Source organism: Drosophila pseudoobscura, chromosome X, assembly GCF_009870125.1.
Source record: "Drosophila pseudoobscura strain MV-25-SWS-2005 chromosome X, UCI_Dpse_MV25, whole genome shotgun sequence".
In the NCBI taxonomy this organism is placed as follows: domain Eukaryota; kingdom Metazoa; phylum Arthropoda; class Insecta; order Diptera; family Drosophilidae; genus Drosophila; species Drosophila pseudoobscura.
Genome location: NC_046683.1, coordinates 15,246,802 through 15,253,194, shown reverse-complemented (window position 1 = coordinate 15,253,194; position 6,393 = coordinate 15,246,802). Strand labels below are relative to the sequence as shown.

The following is a 6,393-nucleotide window of genomic DNA, read 5'->3' as shown; positions in this document are numbered from 1 at the left end:
CGCGTGCTTTTGCGTTTGTCCTTTAACGCTTTTGGTTTTGAATATTTTCTTTGGTTTTCCCTCTGCTTAATATTTCTCTTTTGCTTTTGGCTGATTTTCTCTGCGTTTTCTCTCTTTGCTTTTTTTTGTACATATTTCTGTTTTGGTGTTGAGTTTTTCTTTATTTTTGCTTTTGCTGCTTTGCTTTTTTTCCTTTTCCTCTACTTTGCGTCCTGACGTATGCCACTTCTAGTGCCTCCTCTTTTTCTGCTCTTCTGCCGTTCTACTCTTCTGCTTTCTGTTGGTTCCTTTTGCTTTTGCTTTTGCCTTTTGCCTTTGCTTTTTTCCACTATTTTTCTGGCTGATTGTGTGCCGTCGTGCAAGGCTTCGCTTGCGTGTCCCTTTTTGCAGCCTTATCCTCCGTCTCAGCCTCAGTTGTCGTCTTTGGCTTACTTCGTATTCGTATTCGTATTCGCCTTCGTCCTCTGTCTTCCACTGTACGTTCCACCGTCTTCGTTTTTGTTGTTTTTGGGCCTGTCCCAATGACCGAGTCGCGGCCCTGCTCTCCGTCCGCAGAGCCAGCGAAAGCCGAACGTCCCACGATTGCCTGTAAGTGGAAACTGGCACAAGCCGAGCGGCAGCCGAAAGGCAAACGAACGCTTCTGCCGAACGAACTCAACGAAAGTCACACTCTGCGGACGCACACGCGCTGCGGCAGCTGACAGTTTCAGTAAACCACGGAGACGAACGGATTACGGGTAACGAAATAGCAGAAGCAGCAGTCACAGGCAGAGGCACAGCCACACTTGCAGTTCACAGAGTTAAAAAAAAAAACAAAAAACAAAAAAAAAAACAGAGAGAAACCAGAAAATGAACACAAAAAAATATACAAAATAACAGCAAAGCACAGAAGGGTCCCTGCCAGCTTCGAGCTGCCTTTCATTCAAAAGCAGGAGCAGCAGCAGGGGAAGAGAAGAGAAGAGACGCAGAGAGGAGCAGCGAGAAAAAAGCTCGAGTTGAGTCCTCACCAAAAAATGTTAACCATTTGAAGAATATACGACTATGTATAGTCGTGTTATATATAGACATATATAAGTGCCTTGAGCAGTGCGCAGGAGGCAACCACAAGAACCAAAAACCGAAACCGAAACAGAAACAGAAACCAAACCAATGCCAAAAGGAACCCAAAACGGAACGAAACGAAACGGAGCAAAGTCCAAAGAAAGTTTTACATAAGTTCTCCCCAACGACAGGGCAAACTGTTTCTTTTTTTTCCTCTCATTTTTTTTTTGTACATTTTTTTTCAAGTGTGACCCAAAAAGAAAAAAAAAGAAACGAAACGAAACACAAGAAAGCAAGGAGAACCAGAAACATCAGAATCCAACTATGCGACACATACATATGTATGTATATAAATACATATATGTATATGTATGTGTATGTGTATGTGGAGCCTACCCATTCATATACCCGAGTATATGCTCCTCTTAAATGTTAAATCACGCGTGTGCCCCAAAACTGTGTGTGTTTTTGTGTGTGGAATGTTTTTGGAGGCACAGGCAAAGGCACAGGCGCAGCCACAGCCGCAATCCAACATTAATATAATACACAAGTATATACATATGTAGTAACTGCCATATATTCGATATGCGAAATGCGATATATATTTTTGGTTTAAATTCGGTTTCTTTTTTTTTTCTGTGTGTGTGTGTGTTGGCCGAAAAGCGCGTGTTTGCCATGGCGTATACTTGATGCGGTGCCCGCCCTCACTCCACAACGATTGCGTATACGCCTAGTTATCCGCGTGCGTGCGTGTGTGAGTGTGTGTGTGTGTGTGTTTGTGCGAGTGTGCGTCACACACAACGTGCTAAGCAGGGTTGCCACCGCCAGCACCCGAGCGCCCCACCTAGAGATTAAACATTTGGTTTGTTGTTTATAATGAAGCGTTCAGCACAAAAGTAGGCAACGAAAATTGTTACAACAAATTAAGAGAGACAAAGAGAGCAAAACAGAACGAGACAGAGAAAAAGAGTGACAGAGAAGGAGAAAAAGTCAGAGAGCGACACACACACACACACAAACACACAGAAGGCCGGGAATGGGCACGGGGACGGGGACGGGACTTGTTCGAGAGCCTTAGCTAAGGAGTTTACTCTCTGTGTGCCGTGCCGTGCCGTGACGTGCCGTGCCGCGCGGACTTTCGATTTTTCGTGACTTGGTCTCTGCCTTCTGTGTGTCTTCGGTGTGTCTTGTGTGCTGTCCTTTGTTGCTGTTTCTGTTGCTGTTGGTGATGGCACTCTGTCCCGTCCCGGCCCGTTCCGTCCTTACTCCACTGAGTACTCCTTTCCTCTTTCTCTTTATCCTGCTACTGCTGCTCTGCGGCATTCGCCTGCTGTTTAGGTTATGTGTATCTGGTATGTCCTTTTTTTCTTTTTGGAGCGCGCATATGCCATGTGGCACACAGGCAGCGGCAGTGGCAGAGAAACGGGCAAAGGCAAAGGCACAGGCAGCGGCAGCGACAGCGACAGCGACGTCTGCGCCAGCACGAAACTCAACTCAACACAATTCAACTTAACTCAACTCGAAAATCAACACCAAACGAGCGCCACAGCGTCACACTAGGGCGCCAAAGAGAGCGCCAGTCATTCAGTCAGTCAGTCAGTCCGTCGCTCTTTTAGTCTTTCAGGCAATCGGTCCTTTAGTCGGCTTGTAAGTCACTCTGTCAGTCGGTCTGTCGGTCGGTCAGTCGGCCAAAGCTGGCGCCTTGCTAACTGGCTAAGCGGTTCCCCCCCTCGCCCCACCCCACACCACGGGCAGCCTGCCCCGCGTCTTGCTCGTTGCGGCTCGGCTCTGTTCGCGCTTCGGGTGGTGCGCAAAATGAGCCAAAACGAGCGAGGGGACTAACGATGAGGACGAGGCCACGAGGCAAACACAAGCAGAGCACCAGCCACCCAAAGAGTGAGAAAGAGAGAGTGAACGAGAGAGAGATAGAGAGAGAAAGGGAAAGAGTGTAGGGGGCTGTGGCATGAAAGGGACATGGGAGGCAGGCAAATTGCCTTGGTTTCGCCTACTTTTAGGCAACCCAAAAAAACAAAATGAAATGAAAAAAAAACCCCCCAACGAAAAAAAACTAATTGTGCAACTCTTTTGAAGTTGTTGAAATCGTCTGGCACAACAATACAGCGGGAGGAGGGGGCCGGGGAGGGATATGTACATATAGCTGTCCCATTTGGGCGCACCGTGTACCGAAGGCAGCTGAAAGCTGCTGTAGTTCCCCCATTTAGGGCCTTCCTGCACCGCAAATTGTGAGCAATCAGATGTATAATGCACGTAGGAACGAGTACTAGTACGAGTTCGGGCATATACTCCTCCGACATCCGCTTGACATGCCATTATTTGCCCAACGCTCGGTGTCGTGCGCCAGCGGCATAGTCAATAAAGTTAATGACACTCGCAACGAGTTGTCACGGCTCTGATGTATTGTGTGTATTTTGGATGTGCCATACGAGCAGATATTGGAGTCCTTGGAGACTAAGCCTAGGGATGTGCAGCGCACTTTAATCCGAGCCACTCTAACCTGCAGCTCCAACTCTGGGCAAACATTCTTGGCTTCCCCGTGGGGCTGGGGAAGCTCCACTAATGCCAGTTGTCGGACCGACCAACTTTGCGCATTATGGCCGGATTTCAAGCGTACTTTCGGTCTGGGGTGAACTTTTAAGGGCTGCGCGGGGGGGCTGCAACAACAATAGCAAAAGGTGGCATGCAGTGAAAGCAAAAGGTGGCACGCAGGATAAGCTGAAGGTGGCACGCAGTGAAAGCGAACATTTTCCTTTCTTTTGCGGTGGCCAAAAACTATAAACTGTCATACTCACACGCACATGTCTGAGTGTGTGTGTGTGTGTGTGTATGGTGGTTTTCGTACTTTTGGGCGCTGAAAATAAAGACAAAAACACAGAGCAGGCTACACAGGATACGGAACCAATGCACGGCTACGGAGCTAGTGAAAGTAGTGGACTGACCTCGTCCCAGCGGGCAAGGCCCAGAGGGGTCCCCGACCGGCTCCGTTAAGCAGTCTTATTTGGCCTGGCCCCGTCCGCAGGCCACCTTTGGGACACCGACACCCACACCCATACCCACACTCGCACTCGCAAGGCCCACGACCGACAGTTGTGCGTGTTCAATTGGTTTTTCCTTTATTGTTGTTTGCTTTCGGCTTTTGTTGGTTTTTGTGTAAAAAATTTACATAACCCAAATTGCCGCATAAATAAATTATTAAATACGTGACGTGCAAATGGTCAAAGACCAGAACAGAGCCGAGCCGAAAGGAATAGAACCGAACAGAGCAGTGCCCAATGGCAGATGCAAGGCTTTGTCCTATTGTAGGACTTCGCTCCCCAGAGCATATGCAATCAGGAAAAGACGCAATCCAATAAGGGGATTGAGCAGCGCCTGGCCATAAGGATGGCCATCCTGCCCAACCTGGACATCCTGGCCACCTGCCTGGCACAAAGCCTTGATAATTGGATGATGAAAGTCACAAGACAACCAGTTGTGGTTCTTAATGATTTAATGAAGATTTAAAGGACAATCTTTTGGCTTCCAATCAATGCTTTTCATCTCAATTGACTCTCACAAAATAATACTAACTGAAGGTTCCTTATTGGGTTTATTCATTCAACAAAAACGATTTAAAGCTAAGTAAATACCTTGAAAAGGTGCTGTACTACTTTAAGATCTTGAAAATCTTAGTCTTAAATATGGGGTTCACGAAAAGAGCTCTTATCAATCAGCTCTACACTCGTGGACAGCTAGCATCCTAGTGCGGGTATTTCTTTAAATACATAATTCAATATTTGATGTGCAATTGTCTGCCATTAGAATGACTCAAGTCTTGGTGACCCAAAACCTTGTGTCTCGAGCACACAACATGTATATATGTATCTCCATTTATTATGGGCCCCGAATACGAGTGCTCGTAGTCCGGTTTGCATAATTCCATGACCAACATTCAAAGGAAATTATTAGCCCACTCGAGTTGCAAAGTTCTTTTGTGGTGTTGGGTGGCATCCCCGCCCCAACCCTTTCCTTCCATCCATCAATGCTGATTGGCCGCTAGGGAGCTCCCTTCGTGAGCCCCACAATGGATTATGATTGTTCATTGGCATCCAATATTCTTATACTTCGATGAGACAAAACCTAGTTAATAAAGTGAATTCCTATCAGTTTTCTATTTCTGTTTCTGCGAGACCCAGTTGTATTGGCAGTTGGAAAACAACACATTTTCTTGATAGCTTCAATATTTGATAACCAATTATCTGGCATTAGAATGACTCAACCAGCCGGTGACCCAAAACCTTGAGTCTCTCTCTGTCTCTCTGTCTCTGTCTCGTATATCTCCATTTGTTATGGAACCCGAATAAGTAGTCCACCTTTGCATAATTCCATGACCACCAGTTGACGGTAATTATTTTCTCAGAGTGTTTCAAAGTTGTGGTTTAAAAATCCTTCTAGGGGGTGACCGGTGACCAGTGACCCCCTAACCCAAGATTGGGGATTGTGGATTGGATCGATTGGTAGCTGGCCAAGGAAGGGCACGCCCCGAAGCGGGTCAAAATGATTTGTGATAATAACTGTCGTTCTATATTTGAGACTGCCTCGAGAGGGGGGATGGGGATATGGGCTCATAAGTTATGGACGCAATTGGTGCCAGAGGCGCATATCCCTATAGCCAGTCGGACTGGTGCCAAATGCCCCGAAATGGTTGTTGTTGCAGCTAATGTGCGGCCGCCGCTGCAAGGAAACCAGCCGCCATCAACTGGATGACCTAAAAATAGCATAAGTCACAGCACAGGGCAGTGGGGCATGCGGCACATGCGGGGGGGCACAACAGAAAACAAATTGTGTTGACAACGAATAGAGCGCGCCGCGAGTGGGTGCAGTACAGGAAGGGGTTGGTATTGGTGTTGGTGTGGATTGGGATGTTGGGGTGGCTTCCGCCTCGCAGCCGAACGAGTGGTCACACTTTCACTCACACACACACACACATACACACACCCACACTTCTGCATGCCTCTTCTGTTTCTTTAGGTATTTTGTTCCTTTGCGGCGAATTTAGCGCGTCTTTAGCTCCAATTGAAGTTTGCTCTCTCTCTCCCGCTCTCTCTGCCACTCTAACTCTCGCTCTCACTGTGGAGCCTTTCGTCAAGAGTTGCATAAAACACAAATAAAAGTGCAGCTCAAGTCACAATTTTGTTGTAGTGGTGAAAGTCACATACATTTTTTTTCGAGTGTAAACATTCTGCGTAGCGTGGCGCGGCGTGGCGCGGCGTCAAGTGCACGCGCACCCCCCGTGGGTGTCGCGGCGACTGAGTGCAATCAAGCAGAATGTTTAATGAGTGCATCGACAAGCTATTA

General features: G+C 47.4%; 1 protein-coding gene across 49 annotated transcripts in view; it reads left to right on the top strand.

Moving 5' to 3' along the window:
• The first annotated feature begins 639 nt into the window (after window positions 1–639).
• para (sodium voltage-gated channel paralytic) overlaps window positions 640–6,393 on the top strand; it is a 71,953-nt gene continuing 66,199 nt past the window's right edge. For 47 of the 49 annotated variants that reach the window (XM_033385151.1, XM_033385159.1, XM_033385148.1 and 44 more), the window contains exon 1: window positions 640–737. The gene's annotated coding sequence lies outside the window, so the exon portion shown is untranslated. The remainder of the gene's footprint in view (window positions 738–6,393) is intronic. The other 2 variants (XM_033385118.1, XM_033385119.1) reach the window with 2 other exon arrangements.